We start from the raw sequence: 20,081 nt of genomic DNA on the forward strand, positions 1-20,081 counted from the left end.
TGGCTTAGGTGGGTCCTGGGGAATTGAACCTGGGTCCTTTGGCTTTGCAGGTAAGCACCTTAACCACTAAGCCATTCTCTAGCCCGCCTTGAAGATTTTTTGTTGTTGTTGTTTTTTAGAAGGGTTTCTCTCTAGCCCAGGCTGACCTGGAATCCACTATGTAGTCTCAGGGTGGCCTTGAACTCATGACGATCCTCCTCCTTCTGCCTCCCAAGTGCTGAGATTCAAAGCGTGTGCCACCTTGCCCAGCTCATTGAGGATTTGTAAGTGGTTAATGGCTGCTGACTTCTCTTCACTAGTGTGGCTGCTCCTAAATTGCCCATGTAAAGGTAACCTCTCAGCCACATATCTGAATGGAACCCCAGTGAAATTCACTGGCTCACCAAGGTTGACTTGGGTGAAATCATTCTTTAATCTGTCATTGGCACCCTGTCTGGAGTGAACAAATATTTGTTCATGTCACTCCAGTAAAAGTTAACTCAACAGCCACATAAGTCAATGTGGTCACGTAACCACACCTATGTGTGAGCAAGTCAGAAGACAGAAAGAGGGAAGTGAACAAGGCTGGGAGTTCATGCCAGCCTAGGCAACAGTGATTACTATTTCAAAATTTTAAAGGATGGGGGCTGGGAGCTTAACTTCAGTGGTTGAGAATTTGCCTAGAGTATGCAAGACCCTGGGTTTGATCCCCAATGCCTCAACATTAAAAAATTTTTTTTTTAAGGGCTGGAGAGATGGCTTAGAGTTTAAGGCACTTGCCTGCGAAGCCCAAGGACCCAGGTTCAACTCCCCAGGACCCACATAAGCCGCATGCACAAGGTGGCACATGCACCTAGAGTTTGTTTACAGTGGCTGGGGCCCCTGACATGCCACCTCTCTTAAATACATAAATAAAATAAATAATGTTTTTAAAAACTTTTTGTTTATTTATTTTGGTATTTTGAGAAGGTATGGTCTCATTGTAGCCTAGGCTGATCTGGAATTCAGTATGCCCAGCTTAAACTTTTATTTATTTATTTATTTGAGAGAGATAGAGTGAGAGAGAGACATAGAGAGAGAGAATGGGCACAACAGGGCCTCCAGCCACTGCAAAGGAACTCCAGAAGCATGTGCCACCTTGTGTATCCCGCTTATGTGGGTCCTGGGGAGTTGAACCTGGGTCCTTGGGCTTTGCAGTCAAGTGCCTTAAACTCTAAGCCATCTCTCCAGCCATCAACCCCTACCCCCCCCGGGCTTGGTGGCACAAGCCTTTAATTCCCAGCCTCGGGAGGCAGAGGTAGGAGGATTGCCATGTGTTTGAGGCCATCCTGAGACTACATAGTGAATTCCAGGTCAGCCTGAGCTAGAGTGAGAGCCTACCTTGAAAAACAAAACAACAAAAAATTATATACACATGTGTGTTTTAAAATATATATATTTTATTAATTTATTTATTTAAGAGAAAGATTCAGAGGAAGAGGAGGAGAGACAGAGAATGAATGGGCATGCTAAAGCCTCCAACCACTGCAAACGTACTCCAGATGCATGCACCCCCTTGTGCATCTTACGTGGGTCCTACAGAGTCAAACCAGATCCTTTAGCCTTGCAGGCAAATGCCTTAACCACTAAGCTATCTCACCAGGCACGCGTGTGTGTGCACACACACACACACACACACACACACACACACACACACATATCCAAAAAGACTGGAGATATAGTTCAGTGGTGAGACACTTGCCTAGCAGATTGTAAAGCTCTGGATTCAGCTGTATCAGAATGAATGAATGAATGAATGAAGCACCAAGTAGTTCCAGCAATCACCAGAAGATAGGTTAATTTTTCATGATTTCCCTGGGAAGACACAAATGTCTGCACCAATTGCCCAAGGAATGACTCATACAAGTACAGCTTGATGAGAAAGTAGCCCCCACCTAGCAAGCTCCTATTTCACATGGCCTAAAGCAGAATTAATACAAACTTTGGAACAAAGCGCCACCTGCAGTCAAAACAGCAGATGTGACCATAAACTCATAATAGCACAGATAAAACCAGAATGGAAAAGTTGTATGTTTACAGAGCACACAACCTTCTTCTCATCAGGCAGTCTGGTGGCATCAGAAAAATACTGGTAGATCGTGGAAGGGATGACTGTTTTTCTGCAGTTGGGCACATAGAAGTTCCAAATGGTACTATGCTGCAAGATGATGTTGCTCTGCTGGGATTTGGATTTGGAGGCTGAGTCTCAGTACAGCATGAGATTCTCTCTCAAAAACTGCAGAAGGAACCAGTTGTGCTGATACTTGTGCGTCTCAGACCTGTGCCCAAACTGTGAGAGGATAAATTTCTGTTGTGATAATTTGTTACTGCAAGTGGACATTGGTCCTGGGAAGTGGGGTCCTAGTATAACAAATTCATAAACAAAAGTAGTTTTGGGACTAGGTTAAAGGCAGAGTTACAATTTTGAGGCAACATGGCCAAATAAGCCTAGGATGACTTGAGGCAACTGATGAAACCTAGAAAGCCTCTGTCACGCGTTGTTATGAACTCTGGTCAACACACGAATAATAAAGGTCTTTATGGTAAGACCACAGAAGACCTAAACAATATGGAAGAGACGTAAAGCAAACAGTGTTGCAGTGTTGGGTGGAAAATATAATTTGTATGGATTAAATTTTGGCATTTAACTGAAATTTTTAAGCCAAAAAGGCAAAGTGCAATTTCTCCTTCCTTGCATTACAACTTAGTAGAAAAGGGACTCCCAGGTAAGATGGTGGCATAGGAACCATGCCAAAGCAGCCTAGGGAGAAAAAGCCAAAAAAAAAAAAAAAAAAAAACCCAGCAAAATATACTCTTCTACTAAAAAGTGAAGAGTATAAGAAATTACCAACTGCAGCAGAGACGTAGGAGAGATTCAGAGTGTGTAGAGCCCACAGGAGCAGGCAGAAGCGGCTCCAGCAGCGGCAGAACCATGTCCCTGTGGCCACAGCCATAAGGCTCAGCAGTGTTGGTCAGGACAAAACAGAGTTACAGCAGGGGGCAACAGAGAAGTAAAGCATCCACTTTCCTCCAGAAATTGCCCAGCCATTCTCTCTCCCCTGCCTAACAAGGCTACAAGTCTAGATTTACTGCCCCTTATCTCTCACCAGGTCACTTCTGGTCTCACCCTATAGCTAATGTAAAGGACAAAGAAATTCCTTCTCCCTTCCTCACTTTCCCCCAACTGAAGATCTCTATAAAGCCCACTTATCTGTAACCCCAAATTGACTGCTCCATTTTTGAGAGTCAGTCCTGGCAGCATGCGCTTTCCCCCCCCAAATAAAACTTCCATCTTTGCCTAAGAGCAGTCTCTGTGGTCACTCCTGAACCTTACATGTGGTGCCGGGACTTGGATAGGAAGGCTTCTTAGGTGGCCAGACCTCCTTTGCCCTGACCGGACCACTGAGCTGCCATTTGACCCTCTGAAGGCCTCGGACCATCTCTGCCTGACACAGGCTCTCACACCCCCACAATTCAGCCTCACTGTTCTTTTCTACATCTCCTCCTTCCTTTTTGGTACGTGTCCCTCTCTCTCGGATTGGCCTGTCTCAGGTTTCACCCCTCCGCATGGAAGCCATGCCAGCATGACAGGCTACACACCTCGGCCACTAGGCCTCACCCCAGGTCTCCAGAAAGACACATTCTGGACACCTCAGGGACACACTCTGGACACCTCGGGTCTCTCTCTCTGGTCTATCGTACACTAAGGAGTGCCTTTTGGTTTGGTTGCACCATCTCAGAACACCTTTCCCTGTTCCTCCTTAGCTCTCATCTTCCACTGCCAGCCATTTTAATCCTCCACAGCCAGCAGCTTTCACCATTGGGAGCACAGTCGCCCTCCTTGCCCACTAACAGGCTAAAAAGCTGACAGTTCCGACCTGTACGGCCTCTGCTCACATGGGAGGTGCAGGCACCATCCACCCTAATGGGCCAGAGGGTCATATTAATGTTCTGTGTAAACCCAGCTTAAGCTCTTGGTTATTTTTCTCTCACCCTTGTTTTGCTTTTTCCCTGTCTCCTTAAGAACTTAAAGCCTTGCCAGGCATGGTGGCATGCACCTTTAATCCCAGCACTTGGGAGGCAGAGGTAGGAGGATCGCTGTGAGTTCAAGGCCACCCGGAGACTACATAATGAATTCCAGGTCAGCCTGGGCTTCAGTGAGAATCTACCTTGAAAAACAAAACAAAAAGAACTTAAAGCCTCGATGACTCTTGGAAAACATCTTTCTCTGCAACTCTGCTTGGCCACATCCATAATCTGGACAATGGATCCAAATGGCCTGAGAATGATACTTTTAATTTCCTAATTCCCACTGAATTAAAACAAATTTCTAAGCTGGGCATGGTGGTGCATGCCTTTAATCCCAGCACTCGGGAGGCAGAGGTAGGAGCATCACCATGAGTTCGAGGCCACCCTGAGACTCCATAGTGAATTCCAGGTCAGCCTGAGCCAGAGTGAGACCCTACCTCGAAAAACCAAAACACAAAACAAACAAAAAATTTCTGCCAATGTACAGGCAAATGGCCCACAGTACCCTATTTTTCACTCTGTATGCAAGGCCTTCTATCTGTTCTACCTGCCATTCTCCCCAGGTCCTAGCCAAGGTCTCAGAAATGCACTCTCACTCAACCCCTCCCCCATACTCATCCTCACTCTCTGCTTTTGACCCTGACACCATAGAGGACCTCGCCCCAACAGCTCCTCCAGCTCCCTCAGCCTCTCCCAATACTCTCCCTGGTCACAAGGTTTGATGTTAGTCTCTGGAGTTGTAAATCAAATAGAAATTTAAAATGGGAATGCATAACTTCTGAATAAATGAATGAATGAATGATGTGTGAAGGGGAAATGGTTGTCTAGAGTCTATATGAAAAATGCACTTGAAATGAATGTGTGTGTATGTATGTGGCTCACAGCCCTAAGGTTGCAGAATGATTTCTGTTCTGAGCACTGCCATTTTATTGTGAGGATGTTTTCCACCAAGCACACTGTACTAGACAGTATAGCCAATTTTTACTGTTGAATGCCCCCCAAAAGGAACATTTACAGTAATTACGATCACAGACAACAAAATGCAAGTTTCTCCTACTCTTAAAGAGTTGTAAAATGGCAGGTTTGAAAAGCTGCCTTATAGCCCTGAGGGAAGATCAAAACTCTCCCTGGAACTTAGGGTGTGTGTGTGTGGGGGGGGGGTTTCTTTTTTAGCTTCCCTGCTTTGCAGAGCCAGGGAACTGCAAGCACAGGGACTCTCAGGATCCTGGCCCCAGCATGATGATGAATGCCAAGTCACTATGGAGACTTCTTATAAGAAATTTGTAACTGTTTTATGCTTACTTTATCTTTCTATGCTTCTATGGAACTACTATCAGACAACAGCCTCAAGATTTATGTTTAAATTTAAAAGTTATTCGATACTAAATTTGTAAAAACAAATTTCTAAAATTTCTAATAATGTTTAAATCTGATTTCACTTTTTAAAATTTTTATTTATTTATTTATTTATTTGACAGACAGAGAGAATGAATGGGTGCACCAGGGCCTGCAGCCACTGCAAATGAACTCCAGACGCGTGTGCCCCCTTGTGCGTCTGGCTAATGTGGGTCCTAGGGAATTGATTGCTGGTCATTTGGCTTTGCAAGCAAATGCCTTAACCACTAAGCCATCCCTCTAGCCCTCATATGTATATATTTTTAAATGTGTTTCAGGAGCCAGGTGTGGTGGTGCACGCCTTTAATCCCAGCACTTGGGAGGCAGAGGTAGGAGGACTGCCTTAAGTTCCAGGCCACCCTGAGACTACATAGTGAAGTCCAGGTCAGCCTGGACTACAGCAAAACCCTACCTCGAGAAACAAAACAAACAAACAAAAAAATGTGTTTCAGGAAAGTTATAAGAAACAAGGTTCCAAAAGCTATATGTTTATTCTGGATAAATAACAAGTCAAATCTGATCTAGTCTTTCTTTGAAAAGGTTATTTCGAGTTGGAGAGATGGCTTAGTGTTTAAGGCACAAGCCTGCAAAACCTAAGGATCCTGGTTTGATTCTCCAGGTCCCATGTAAGCCAGATGCACATGGTGGCACATGTGTCTGGAGTTTGTTTGCAGTGTTTAGAGGCCTTGTGCACCTATTCTCACTCTTTCTCTCTCTCCCTCTGTCTCTAATAAATAAAAAATAATAATACCTTTAAAAACATAAAGTTATTTCAAAGGCCTCTTAAGGGGAAAAAATGGTCATATTAAAAGTCTTGGGCTGGAGAGATGGCTTAGCGGTTAAGCGCTTGCCTGTGAAGCCTAAGGACCCCGGTTCGAAGCTTGGTTCCCCAGGACCCACGTTAGCCAGATGCACAAGGGGGCGCACGCGTCTGGAGTTCGTTTGCAGAGGCTGGAAGCCCTGGCGCACCCATTCTCTCTCTCTATCTGCCTCTTTCTCTCTCTCTGTCACTCTCAAATAAATAAATAAATAAAAATGAACCAAAAAATATTAAAAAAAAAAGTCTTATGTTAAGGACAATAAAAGATTTGTTGATAGTTATGAGGTGAATATGACTAAAGAAGATAAACTGGAGAAAAAACTTTAAATGTTGAATGTTAAATGTTTGATGAAAAAGATTGTTACAGAGTGGTTACATGTATTGTAAGTAAAAGTATATAGATGAAGGTATGAATAAAGTATGTAGATGAAGATATGAGTAAGCTTAAACATAAGGTTAAAGACAAAATACTTAACCAGATTACAGAATTCTTGACATATGAAATGACTTAACCTAGTGCTCACATCAGACTAACAAAGTATGGCCCTGGCTGCTAACAGGATGCTATGGTATTCACACTGTAAACTTAACTTTGACTCATTAATGTTAATCTGGTCATAATAATGGTTATGAAAGACTAAATTTAAGCCGGATGTAGTGGCACACACCTCTAATCCCAGCACTCGGGAGGGAGAGGTAGGAGGATCGCCATGAGTTTGAGGTTACCCTGAGACTCCATAGTGAGTTCCAGATCGGCCTGAGCTAGAGTGAGATCCCACCTTGAAAAAAAGGGGAAAAAAAAGGCTAAATTTAGAGTACCCAACTAAGTTAACTAGGTTCCTCTATTTGTCAACCTTTTAATTAAATCTTAAGGTTAAAATTGACTTAATATTTAATTTTCTTCTAAATTATTCTATCTAAAACCCTGCCTCAAAAAAAAAAACAAAACAGGGCTGGAGATGGCTTAGCGGTTAAGCGCTTGCCTGTGAAGCCTAAGGACCCCGGTTCAAGGCTTGATTCCCCAGGACCTGCGTTAGCCAGATGCACAACGGGGTGCACGTGTCTGGAGTTTGTTTGCAGTGGCTGGAAGCCCTGGCGTGCCCATTCTCTCTCTCTCTCTGCCTGTCACTCTCAAATAAGTAAATAAAAATAACAAAAAAATTTTCATTTTGGCTCATCAGTTAAAGGTGCTTATTTGCAAAGCCAGATACACATAATGGAACATGCATTTGAAAATTGTTTTGGAAATTGTTGGCAGTGGCAAGTGGCCCTGGCATGCTCATTCCCTCTCTTTTCTATGAGACTTGCCTCCATTTTTATTAGATCATGGCAGTTTAATCCAGTTCCTCTATTCTTTGGGTATCTTAAATATAACTAAATTAATTTCAAAAACTGACTTATAGATGGGATGGACATGTTATTTAGCTTTTAAGAGTGCTAACTCTTCTCCAAAATGTATGTATTTAAAGGTATCCCAATTCTGATAAACTTAAAATTTATACAATTTTTCATGTCTTCATATTTAAGCCAAAAATGTTACTATGTAATATATATTTCTTGTCTATTTTAAATTCTGTCAACAAATCTTTTGTTCATAGTTTACTTTCTGTAGCCTCATGTGCTTTAAATATGTAAACTTTACTTTTTGTTAATATCAGACTTTCCCAAATATCAGAATATTGTACTTTGGTTTATACAAAAGCATGCATCTTCATGCCTGACTAAAACTCTGTAATTTTAAGATGGTTATTGTCTTGTTCAAGCTGATTCTGCTAGATGATTATCACTGAAGTTTTAATCTAAGTCTTATAAAAAATGATTTACAAACCGGGCCTGGTGGCGCACGCCTTTAATCCCAGCACTCAGGAGGCAGAGGTAGGAGGATTGCTGTGAGTTTGAGGCCACCCTGAGACTCTATAGTGAATTCCAGGTCAGCCTGGGCTAGAGTGAGACCCTACCTCTAAAAACCAAAAAAAAAAAAAGTGACTTATTATGATTTTTGTTCTTAGAAAAACTAAAAAAGCTCCTCATATCTTTAAAAATATACTGTATACAAACAATGCTAATATAGTTTGTTTAAGCTTCATGTAATAGTCATAAATATTTCCTTAATTAAGCCTTAAAATTGTTCAATGGTAAAAGGTACTTATTTAAGAAATTGCTGGAGCTGGGTGTGGTGGAGCACGCCTTTAATCCCAGCACTTGGGAGGCAGAGGTAGAAGGATTGCTGTGAGCTCGAGGCCACCCTGAGACTACATAGTGAATTCCAGGTCAGCCTGGGCTAGAGCAAAACCCTACCTCAAAAAACCAAAAAAAAAAAAAAAAAAAAAAAAAAAAAAAAAAAAAAAAAATTGCTTTGTACCTGTCATATTGTTTCTAATGCATGTTAAAATCAGGCTTGCATAACTCAATAATGACCAACTTTTAATTTTATTCTTAAGCAATGTATAATCAGTCTCAGTCAAGGTATCACTTAAGTGTCTCATTTTTGACATCTTAAGTTCATTGCTTATAGAAATATTGATATTTACGATATGTTTCCTGCCCTAAAAATAATCTTAAATTGCTGTTCTACTTCCAGTTTGGGGAGTAATTGGTACTTACATTGGTATACAGACTAACCAAAGTTGTTTTCAAACACAGATGTTGTTTTTATACTATTTTGTCTTCTTCCTGACATACAATTTCTAGATTAAATCAATGGCCTTAAAGTTATTAATAAAATAACTGATAAAAATATTGTCTTTAGACCAGGTGTAGTGGCGCACACCTTTAATCCCAGCACTTGGGAGGCAGAGGTAGGAGGATTGTCTTGAGTTCAAGGCCACCCTGAGACTACATAGTGAATTTCAGATCAGCCTGAGCTAGAGTGAGACCCTACATCAAAAACCAAAATATATCTTTAGAGCTACTAAAATATTCTGCCTATACTTATAGTTGACAGATACTGAAAAGATAAAATGTGTGTGCTTTCTATGTCCCAGATATAGCTTACACTGTCACCTGACAACTGAACTTAAATATTACCTTTAATGCAGTCCCCATCAAAATTTCAATGGCATTCTCCATGGATGTAGGGGGAAAAAAAAATCGAAAAAATTCATTTGGAAGCACAAAAAATCTGGAATATCTCAAACAATTTTGAGCAATGAAAATAAAACTGGTGGTATCACCATACCTGATTTTAACCTATACTACAGAGCCATAGTAACAAAAACAGTATGGTACTCACACAGAAATAGACATGTACATCAATGGAATACAACAGAGGACCCAGGTGTAAACCCGAGTAGCTATAGCCACCTGATATTTGATAAAAATACCAAAAATACTCATTGGAGAAAAGACAGCCTCTTCAGCAAATGGTTCTGGGAAAACTGGATATGTATCTGTATAAGGATGAAAATAGATCCTTATTTCTCTCCATGAACAAGAATTAAGTCCAAGTGGATCAAAGACCTTAATATCAGACCTGAAACTGCTAGAAGAAAAAGTAGGGGAAACCATTCAACATATTGGTCTTGGCAAAGACTTTCTGAATATAACCTCAATTGCTCAAGCAATAAAACCAAATTAACCCCTGGGTCCTCAAAAAATTGCAAAGCTTTTGTATAGCAAAGGACACTGTGAAGAGAGCAAACAGGCAACCTATAGAATGAGAGAAAGTTTTTGCCAGCTATACATCTAAGAGAGGATTACTATCCAGGATACACAAAGAAGTCAAAAGATTAAATAATAAGAAATCAAACAACCCAATTAAAAGATGGGCAATAAGATGGGTGTGGTGGTGCAAGCCTTTAATTTCAGCACTCAGGAGGCAGAGGTAGGAGGATTGCTGAGTTCGAGGCCACCCTGAGACTACACAGTGAATTCCAGGTTAGCCTGAGCTACAGTGAGACCTTACCTCGAAACCCACCCCCCCAAAAAAAACAAAAGGCTATGGAACTAAATAGAGAATTCTCAAAAGAAGAAATACAGATGGCATATAAACATCCAAAAAAAAAACAAAAAACTGTTCTACATCCCTAGCCATCAGGGAAATGCAGATTAAAACTACACTGAGATTCCATCTCACTCCTGTCAGATTGCCTACCATCATGAAAACAAATGACCATAAAATCTGGTGAGGATGTGAAAAAAGAGAAACTCTTATACATTGTTGGTGGGGATGCAATCTGGTCCAGCCATTGTGGAAATCAGTGGTTCCTGAGACAGCTAAAAATAGATCTACCATATAACCCAGCTATAGCACTCCTAGGCATATATCCTAAGGACTCGTCTCACTACCTCAGAGATATTTGCTCAACCATGTTTATTGCTGTATTCACAATAGCTAGGAAATGAAACCAGCCTAGATGTCCCTCAACTGAAGAGTGGATAAGGAAGATATGGCACATTTATACAATGGAGTTCTACTCAGTGGTAAAGTAAAATGAAGTTATGAAATTTGCAGGAAAATGGATGGATCTGGAAAGGATTATACTAAGTGAGGTAACCCAGGCCCAGAAAACCAAATGTCATATGTTCTCTCATGTGTGGATCCTAGCATCAATGATTGGACTTCTGTGTGTAGAGGAAGAAAACTCAGTAGCAGAGGCCAGTAAGCTAGAAAGGTGATATAAAGGAAATAGAAAGGAAGGGAGTGGGGGACTTAATAGGATGGTATTGTATATATGTAAGTAGAAGAACAGGTTAATGGGAGTGGAAAGGCCTAAGTGAGGTCAGGGGGAAGAGATTGAGTAAGGAAAGATGGAGGGAGGGCTAATCAAAATCTAAGAGGATATAAGTAAATCATATGGAAAACTATCTTTTTGGACAATGGAACACTCAGGAGCCATAGATTGTTACTAGAAATTTTCAGTGCCAGGAATGGGATACCTTCCAGTGAGTGAGTTATTGGCCAGGCAGGGAGGTCCTTGGTACCCCCAAAACATTACAGGCCATTGCTGAGGCCTTTGTTTTCCAACCAGGAATAGATGGTAAGACCTATTGCTGAAACCTCCCTGCAAGGTCACCGAGAAATCCTGCTGGAGCTGAACTAAAAACCTCCTCCTTGTAGACCAGCTGACAAAAAGCTGGTAAAAGCCACACTGCATGCAGTTCAATGGGAGAGGGGGAAATCACCAGTGAAGATACTCAACAGTGGACACTGCACGCCTTAAATTTAGTCAGCCAGGCCACATGAGCCAACAGGTGCAATAGTGGCATGTCTGTTATGGGGGAGACCAATTGCCCTCTAATTTGGAGGCCTGCTTCATGGGGAGGGAATACATCCCTGATACTGAAAACCTACAACAGGGCTAGTCATGAGTCCTAGGGGTGTAATGTCTCTGCCGTCTGGCTAAATGCATATACTATGTTCACCAAACTGCCCAGTAAGCACTTCTCTTAATGTTCATACCCTTTTATTAATGCTACTCTCACTTTTGGCTAGAGAACCTTCTCTTTTCAGATGGCAGTGGCCTTGGGATGACTCAGAAAGCACCATGGTGCTGAGGAGTGACAGAGGAGTGCTCAGCACTGAAATATCTCTATCATACCTTCCAAGGCTCAGGGTCTATTTCAGAAAAGGTGAATGAGAGAATGTAAGAGCCAAAGGAAGGGTATGACTCCTTACAATGTGCTCCTCCAGACATAAAATGGCCTGGGTATCCATGACCTCACAGAGCCTGACACTACCTACACAAGACCATCATAATAGGAGGAAAAGATGATGACATCAAAATAGAGACTGATTGAGAGGGGGAGGGGATATGATGGAGAGTGGAGTTTCAAAAGGGAAAGTGGTGGAACCAGCCTAGATGCCCCTCAACTGATGAGTGGATAACGAAGATATGGCACATTTATACAATGGAGTTCTACTCAGCGGTAAAGAAAAATTAAGTTATGAAATTTGCAGCAAAATGGATGGATCTGGAAAGGATTATACCAAGTGAGGTAACCCAGGCCCAGAAAGCCAAGCGCCGCATGTTCTCTCTCACATGTGGATCCTAGCTACAGATGATTGGGCTTCTGCGTGAGAAAGAAAAAACTCAGTAGCAAAGGTCATTAAGCTAAAAAAGAAATACAAAGGGAAGAGAAAAGAAGGGAAAAGGGTACTTAATAGGTTGGTATTGCATATATGTAAGTAGAAGAATAGATTAACGGGGGTAAAAAGGCCTAAAGTGAGGTCTGGGGAGGAGACTGAGTAAAGGAAAAGTGGAGGGAGGGCTAATGAAAATCTAAAAGGATATAAATAAATCATATGGAATTCTCCGATTTTGGACAATGGAACACTCAGGAGCTGTAGAACGTTGCCAGAAAATTTTCAGTGCCAGGGATGGGATACCTTCCAGTGAGTTGTTGGCCAGGGAGGCCCCTGATGCCCCCAAAACATTATAGGCCATTGCTGAGACCCTTGGTTTCCCACCAGGAATAGATGGTAAGACCCTATTGCTGAAGACTCCACATACTTGGGCTGCAAAGCCACTGAGAAATCCTGCTGGAACTGAGCTGATAACCTCCTCCATGTAGACCAGCTGACAGAAAGCTGGAAGAAGCCATTCTACATGCTGTTCAATGGGAGAAAGAGATACCACCAGTGAAGATACTCAACAGTAGACACTGCAAGCCTCATAATTGGCCAACCAGGCCAAATGAGCCAACAGGTGCAATAGTGGCACGTCAGTCATGGTGGAAACCAATTGCCCTCCAATTGGACTGGAGGCCTGCTCCAAGGGAGGGAATACATCCCAGATACTGAACACTTAAAACAGGGGTAGTCATGATCCCTAGGGGTGTAACATCTGCTGATGTCTGGATAAGTGTATATACTATGCTTATCAAACTGCCCAGTAAGCGCTTAATATTCATACCCTTATATTAGTGCTACTCTCACTTTGGGTAGAGAATCTTTTCAGATGACAGTGACCTTGGGACAACTCAGAAGGTATCATGGTGCTGGAAAGAAGTGACTAGAGTACCGAGTAACTCCTCAATCACACCTTCCAAGGCTCAGGGTCTAATGCGGAAGAAGTGGCAGAAAGAATGTAAGAGCCAAAGGAAGGGTTGGACTCCTTACTACGTGCTCCCTCCAGACATCAAATGGTGTGGATATCCATAACCTCATAGTGCCTGACACTACCTACACAAGACCATCACAGAAGGAGGGAAAGATCACGACATCAAAATAAGAGAGAGACTTATTGAGATGGGGTGGGGATATGATGGAGAATGGAATTTCAAAGGGGAAAGTGGGGGAGGGGGAGAGGGAGGGTATTACCATGGTATATTTTTTATAATCATGGAAAATGTTTTAAAAAATTGAGAAAAAATAAAATAAGATAAAAAAAGGGGAAGTGGAAGCTGGGTGTGGTGGCCCATGCCTTTAATCCCAGCATTCGGGAGGCAGAAGTAGGAGGATCGCTATATATCTCTATATACCTGCCTCTTTCTCTCTCTCTTTCTCAAATAAATAAAATATAATAAAAATGTTTTTTTGTTTTTTAATTTGGAGGCTTGCTGGGCATGGTGGTGCATGCCTTTAATCCTAGCACTCAGGAGGCAGAGGTAGGAGGATCACTGTGAGTTCGAGGCCACCCTGAGACTACATAGTGAATTCCAGGTCAGCCTGAGATAGAGTGAAAAACAAAACAAAAAAAGCAAAAACAAACAAAGAAAAAAAAAAAAACCCCGGGAAAGAGGGGAGGGAGGGAATTAGCATGGGATATGGTTTATAATCATGGAAGTTGTCAATAAAACTAATAAAATAAAAATTTAAAAAACTTAGTAGAAAAGACATAAATTGCCAGGCATTGTGGCTCACGCCTTTAATCCCAGCACTTGGGAGGCAGAGGTAGGAGGGTCGACATGAGTTCAAGTCCAACCTGAGATGACATAGTGTGGGGGGGAAATAAATACATACAAGAATTATTAGGCATGCCGGGCGTGGTGGTGGCGCATGCCTTTAATCCCAGCATTTGGGAGGCAGAGGTAGGAGGATTGCTATGAGTTTGAGGCTACCATGAGACTACAAAGTGAATTCCAAGTCAGCCTGAGCTAGAGTGAGACTCTACTTCAAAAAAACCAAAACTGACTTCCGGTTAAGATGGCGGCGTAGGTACCACACCAAAGCAGCCTAGGGGGCAAAAAAGATCAGAAAAACTCAGCAAAATACACACTTTTACTGAAAAGTGAGGTGTATAGGAAATTGAAGCGGCAGCGGAGAAGTAGAAGAGTTATAGAGCATCCAGAGCCTGCACAGGCAGGAAAAGCAGCTCCGGCAGCTTGGCCAACCGCCGCGGCCGCGGGGCACCAGAAAGCCGCCAGACTCGCTCGAGCCGCAGGAAAAGCCAGGTGCCGGAGCTTTCCCTCACACCGCCCTCTCCGCAACTCGGGAAACGTTCGTGAGGGGAGAGCGGCAGCGAGCAGCGGAGGAGCAGACCGCGAGGTAGAAGAACACGTGGAGCAGTGAGAGAATCAGAGCAGCCGCGGCTCCCTCCCCTCCCCCACCGCCTGAGCCCAGCTCCAGCGAACACAGCAGCGGCCCGGGACCCGGCCACGCCAACTTGGGCTGACAGCGGGACCCAAGCAGGAGCAGAGTTCGGCAGCAACATCAGCGGCTCCAGCACCGGTAACAGCGGCCCCAGCAGCAGCAGACCCAGGAGTAGCAGCAGTGGCAGACTCGGCAGCAGCAGCTTCAGGGGGAGCAGTGGCAGTGAACACAGCAGCAGCAGCTTCAGCAGCAGTGGTGGCTCCAGCAGAGGCAGCTACAGCAGCAGCAGAGGCAGCAGCAGTGGTGGGTCCAGCAGCAACACCTTCAACAGCAGTGGCTACAGCCCAGCAGGGGCAGCTTGAGCAGCAGCAGTTCCAGCAGCAGGGGAGCTGATCTGCAGGGCCACACTTGCCAGGCTCGGTTGGCCCCACAGGAAAAGCAAGTGCCCAGCTCCAGAAATCAGAACAGCAGCCCGACGACCCAGGCAGCAACTTGACTGAGACCAAAATCATCCAAGGTAACTGGGATTGCACCAGGGAAGGGTCTCACCTGGTCGCAAGCTGACTTGGATCCCTCAACAGACCAGAAATCTTAACCTTTTTGTTGATAGAGGATCTGGTCGTTATAATAACTACTCTTGCATACATACTCGGGGCTGTTTTTGATTGAATGTGTACAGTGTTTAGTTAAATTTTAGAATCTACCTGTATTTTATTCCACTTAGCCTGCTTGAATACTCCTATAGCAGGGAAACTCAACCCCTAAGAACATCTTTGTAGATACTCTGAGAGTCTTAAGAGCCACACCTTACACCTTAAGGTCCTACCCTGAAAATATATTACATCAAATCAATTGATACAGCTAATAATACACAGCTAGCTAGAAAATCCAAGCATTAACTTAATCCAAGATGCAAAAATATATACATTATAACACAAGAAACACTAAAAAGCAAGACGATATAAATCCACCTAAAAGTATTAATGCATCAGAAATGTCCTCCAGTGAGAAAGAGTTAGAGGAAATGCCTGAGAAAGAGTTCAAAAGAATGATTATAAATATGTTCAAAGAGGTCAAAGAACACATGAAAACAATGAAAGAAGAAATCAAAGAGGAAATCAAAGAGGAAATCAAAGGAATCAAAGAAGATGCAGGACACCAATTTAATGAAATAAAGAAGGCAATACAAGACATAAATAAGGAAATAGAAATAATAAAGACAAACCAGTCAGAATTACTAGCAATGAAGAACACAGTTAATGAAATAAGAAACTTTGTAGAAAATCTCACCAGTAAGATGAATGAGGGAGAGGAGAGAATATCTAAGCTAGAAGACCAGGTGGCAGACCTAATACAGTCCAACAAAGAGAAAGACAAACTTATAGAAAAGTATGAGTGGGAATTTCAAGATATTCGGGACACTATGAAAAGATCCAATATAAGAATTCAGGGCATAGTAGAAGGAGAAGAACTCCAATCCAAAGGCATAGTAGGCGTCTTCAACAAAATCATAGAAAAAAATTTCCCCCAAATTGGGAAAGAGGTGCCAATGCAGATACAGGAAGCCTTTAGAACCCCAGCCAGACAACACCCAGAAAGAACCTCTCCTCGCCATATTATAATCAAACTTCCAAACACACACACCAAAGAAAAAATATTGAAAGCAGTTAGAGAGAAAAATCAAGTTACCTACAAAAGCAAGCCCATCAGGATTACAGCAGATTATTCAACACAAACTTTTAAAGCCAGAAGGGCTTGGAGTGATATATTCCAAGTTCTGAAAGATAACAACTGTCAACCAAGGTTACTTTATCCTGCAAAGTTATCCATTCTAATAGGTGGAGAAATAAAGACATTCCATGACAAAAGCAGGTTAAAGGAGTATTTGAAGACAAAACCAGCTCTACAGAAAATACTTGATAGAATTCTCCATGATGAAGAAAAGGAAAAGCACACATATAAGGAACCTAGAAAAAACAAGCAATACTCAAATACTAGTTAACAGAAGAGAGTACAGGTAGAACCAGAAACACACACACACAAAAATGGCAAACATAAATACACACCTTTCAATAACATCTCTTAATATCAACAGCCTCAATGCCCCAACGAAAAGACATAGATTTGCAGGCTGGGTTAAAAAGCAGGATCCTACAATTTGTTGTCTCCAAGAAACTCACCTTTCTACAAAGGATAGACATTATCTTAGGGTGAAAGGTTGGAAGATGGTGTTTCAAGCAAATGGGCCTAGAAAACAAGCAGGGGTTGCTATCCTAATATCAGACAGGGTAGACTTTAGTCCGACATTAGTCAAGAAAGATAAGGAAGGTCACTTTATATTGATTAAGGGCACACTCCAACAGGAGGACATTATAATCCTAAACATATATGCACCTAACATGGGGGCTCCCAAATTCATCAAACAAACACTATTAGAACTAAGGTCACAGATAACACCAAACACTGTGGTGGTGGGTGACTTTAACACCCCAGTCTCATCAATTGACAGGTCATCCCGGGAAAAAATAAACAGAGAGGCATCTGGACTAAATGAGGTCATAGAAGGAATGGACTTAACAGATATATACAGGACATTTCATCCAAAGGCTGCAGAATATACATTCTTTTCGGCAGCACATGGAACATTCTCTAAAATAGACCATATATTAGGACACAAAGCAAATCTTAACAAATTCAGGAAAATTGAAATAATTCCTTGCATTCTATCTGACCACAATGGAATTAAACTACAAATCAGTAGCAAGGAAGGCTATAGAGCATACACAAAATCATGGAAACTAAACAATACACTACTAAATGATGAATGGGTCAATGAAGAAATCAAAAAGGAAATCAAAAAATTTATAGAGTCAAATGATAATGAGAACACAACATACCAAAATCTCTGGGACACAATGAAGGCAGTTCTAAGAGGTAAATTTATAGCCTTAAGTGCCTATATTAAGAAATTAGAAAGGTCGCAAGTAAACGACCTAATGCTTCGCCTTAAAGCCTTGGAAAAAAAAGAACAAGGCAAACCAAAAATCAGTAGACGGGAAGAAATAATAAAGATTAGGGCAGAAATTAATGAAATAGAAACAAAAAGAACAATCCAAAGAATTAATGAAACAAAGAGTTGGTTCTTTGAAAGGATAAACAAGATTGATAAACCCTTAGCAAATCTGACCAAAACAAAGAGAGAAGAGACACAAATTAATAAAATCAGAGATGAACAAGGGAACATCACAACAGATTCCAGAGAAATTCAAAAAATCATAGGGACATACTATAAAAGCATATATTCCACAAAGTATGAAAATCTGAAAGAAATGGATGATTTCCTTGATCTATATGACCTACCTAAATTAAATCAAAATGAGATTAATCACTTAAATAGACCGATAACAAACATGGAGATCCGAACAGTTATCAATAATCTCCCAACTAAAAAAAGCCCAGGCCCGGATGGATTCACTGCTGAATTTTACCAGACTTTTAAGGAAGAGCTAACACCATTGCTTCTTAAGCTTTTCCAGGAAATAGAAAAAGAAGGAATTCTACCAAACTCCTTCTATGAGGCCAGCATCACCCTGATACCAAAACCAGGCAAAGATAGAACAAGAAAAGAAAATTACAGACCAATCTCCCTCATGAACATAGATGCAAAAATTCTCAACAAAATATTGGCATACAGAATACAAGAGTATATCAAAAAGATCATTCACCCTGACCAAGTAGGCTTTATCCCAGAGATGCAGGGATGGTTCAACATACGCAAATCTATAAATGTAATACATTACATAAACGGGTTGAAGGACAAAAATCACATGATCATCTCATTAGACGCAGAGAAAGCATTTGACAAAATCCAACATCCCTTCATGATAAAAGTCCTACAGAGACTGGGAATAGAAGGAACCTATCTCAATATAATAAAGGCTATTTATGACAAGCCTACAGCCAACATATTACTAAATGGGGAAAAACTAGAAGCTTTTCCACTAAAATCAGGAACAAGACAAGGGTGTCCACTGTCCCCACTTTTATTTAATATAGTTTTGGAAGTCTTAGCCATAGCAATAAGGCAAGAGACACACATAAAAGGGATACAAATTGGAAAGGAAGAAATCAAGTTATCATTATTTGCAGATGACATGATTCTATACATAAGGGACCCTAAAGACTCTACTAGCAAGCTGTTAGAGCTGATCAAAACCTACAGCAATGTAGCAGGATACAAAATAAATACACAGAAATCAGTAGCCTTCATATATGCTAACAACAAACACACAGAGGATGAAATCAGAGAATCACTCCCATTCACAATCTAAAATAATACTGAGCAACAAAAAAGAGGCTGGTGGTATCACCATACCTGATTTTAACCTATACTACAGAGCCATAGTAACAAAAACAGCATGGTACTGGCACAAAAACAGACATGTAGATCAGTGGAACAGAATAGAGGACCCAGATGTAAGCCCAAGTAGCTACAGCCACCTGATATTCGATAAAAATGCCAAAAATACTCATTGGAGAAGAGACAGCCTCTTCAGCAAATGGTGTTTCGAAAACTGGATATATATCTGCAGAAGGATGAAAATAGATTCTTCTCTCTCACCTTGCACAAGAATTAAGTCCAAATGGATTAAAGACCTTAACATCAGACCGGAAACTCTGAAATTGCTAGAGGAAAAAGTAGGGGAAACCCTTCAACATATTGGTCTTGGCAAGGACTTTCTGAATACAACCCCAATTGCTCAGGCAATAAAACCACAGATTAACCACTGGGACCTAATGAAATTACAAAGATTTTGCACTGCAAAGGACACAGTGAAAAAAGCAAAGAGGCAACCTCCAGAATGGGAAAAAATCTTCGCCAGCTATATATCTGATAGAGGATTAATATCTAGGATATACAAAGAACTCAAAAAGTTAAATAATAAGGAATCAAACAAGCCAATCAAAAAATGGGCTATGGAGCTAAATAGAGAGTTCTCAAAGGAAGAAATACGAATGGCATATAAGCATCTAAAAAATGTTCTACGTCACTAGTCATCAGGGAAATGCAGATTAAAACTACATTGTGATTCCATCTCACTCCTGTCAGATTGGCCACCATCATGAAAACAAATGATCATAAATGTTGGTGGGGATGTGGAAAAAAAGGAACCCTTCTGCATTGCTGGTGGGAATGCAATCTGGTCCAGCCATTGTGGAAAACAGTGTGGAGGTTCCTAAAACAGCTAGAGATTGATCTACCATATGACCCAGCTATAGCACTCCTAGGCATATATCCAAAGGACTCATCTCATTTCCTTAGAAGTATGTGCTCAACCATGTTTA

The sequence above is a fragment of the Jaculus jaculus genome, chromosome 3 (assembly GCF_020740685.1).
Source record: "Jaculus jaculus isolate mJacJac1 chromosome 3, mJacJac1.mat.Y.cur, whole genome shotgun sequence".
In the NCBI taxonomy this organism is placed as follows: domain Eukaryota; kingdom Metazoa; phylum Chordata; class Mammalia; order Rodentia; family Dipodidae; genus Jaculus; species Jaculus jaculus.